Source organism: Carassius carassius, chromosome 45 (genome assembly GCF_963082965.1).
Source record: "Carassius carassius chromosome 45, fCarCar2.1, whole genome shotgun sequence".
Classification (NCBI taxonomy): domain Eukaryota; kingdom Metazoa; phylum Chordata; class Actinopteri; order Cypriniformes; family Cyprinidae; genus Carassius; species Carassius carassius.
This window is the reverse complement of record NC_081799.1, coordinates 26,753,999-26,755,893: the sequence shown is the minus strand read 5'-3', so window position 1 is coordinate 26,755,893 and position 1,895 is coordinate 26,753,999.

The following is a 1,895-nucleotide window of genomic DNA, read 5'->3' as shown; positions in this document are numbered from 1 at the left end:
AGACCCATCTCTTTAACCAGGCATACACATAACATACTAATATGCTTTTATTATCCAAATCCGTTAAAGGATTTTTAGGCTGCATTAATTAGGTAAACCGGAACCGGAAACACTTCCCATAACACCCTATGTACTTGCTACATCATTAGAAGAATGGCATCTACGCTAATATTTGTCTGTTTCTCTCTTGTTCCGAGGTCACCGTAGCCACCAGATCCAGTCTGTGTCCAGATCAGAGGGTCACTGCAGTCACCCGGATCCAGTACGTATCCAGACCAGATGGTGGATCAGCACCTAGAAAGGACCTCTACATCCCTGAAAGACAGCAGAGACCAGGACAACTAGAGCCCCAGATACAGATCCCCTGTAAAGACCTTGTCTCAGAGGAGCACCAGGACAAGACCACAGGAAACAGATGATTCTTCTGCACAATCTGACTTTGCTGCAGCCTGGAATTGAACTACTGGTTTCGTCTGGTCAGAGGAGAACTGGCCCCCCAACTGAGCCTGGTTTCTCCCAAGGTTTTTTTCTCCATTCTGTCACCGATGGAGTTTCGGTTCCTTGCCGCTGTCGCCTCTGGCTTGCTTAGTTGGGGACACTTCATCTACAGCGATATCGTTGACTTGATTGCAAATAAATGCACAGACACTATTTAACTGAACAGAGATGACATCACTGAATTCAATGATGAACTGCCTTTAACTATCATTTTTGCATTATTGACACTGTTTTCCTAATGAATGTTGTTCAGTTGCTTTGACGCAATGTATTTTGTTTAAAGCGCTATATAAATAAAGGTGACATTGACATTGACATGTGACATTGAAACCACATGACTCTGACTAACAAATCACAGCTTTGATGTAAACTAAAGACTATTCTTTACATAAAAACCCCTCTACAGACTTGCCAACACAGTAAAGCACAGAGAGTTAAATCTACATAATACATAAATCACAAATATTTCTCTCTTTTATACCAGATGTTTCACCTATGACTGATTTTTGGAGACTCCTAATACTGTTAAGGGTGACAATAGAGCTGCTTCACATGAATGAACTCCATTAATGCTCTTCTGCCAACTACTGGTGACATATAAATTGCGTACGCATTATTTTATGCACATATTGGGATTTATAAAAAATAAACTTGTACGGACATAAACCATGTGTACGAACTCTTTTTCATGAAGTGAGAAAACTAATGAAGTAAACAAGCTGGCCAGATGTGTGTCCTGAGCAGGACTGTATTGTTGTGCCCCCCTTCCTCAAATATGATGATGGAAAAAACACCTACTATAAGGGTGAAAATGTAACTTTAATCAAATAAAAATGTAAATGAATAAATTGTATTATTTTCAAATTACAATTGTAGCTCTAGACATTTACCTATGGCTATAACTTTATTATGACTCTAATTTATTTTATAGTCTCAAGCATTCAGAAATCATTCAAAGGAAATTAAGCAGTTTTTCTATGATAAAACCATGGTTTATTTTTATAAGGGTTGTGATATGCACATTTTTTGTTGAAGAAATTATAAAGAAATTATAAAGGCTGTGTCATCTATAGCAACAAGGTGTCCAAAAATGAAAGATTAAGTGAATATTTGAATTAAATGTTTGGTCAGTAGCCTAAACAAGGATTTGATTGTCCTGTAAGTGTAACAGCAGCAATTACATGACATTTGTAATAACATGTACATAAATAGTTTATTTTGTATTTGCCTAGATTATGTATTTTAACAGTGTTATTATTAACCAATCATTATTGACTCATTGTTTATATATATATATATATATATATATATATATATATATATATATATATATATATATATATATATAAAATGCATTTTAAGTCATTTTAAAGATGGCATAGGTCTGTTTTTATAGC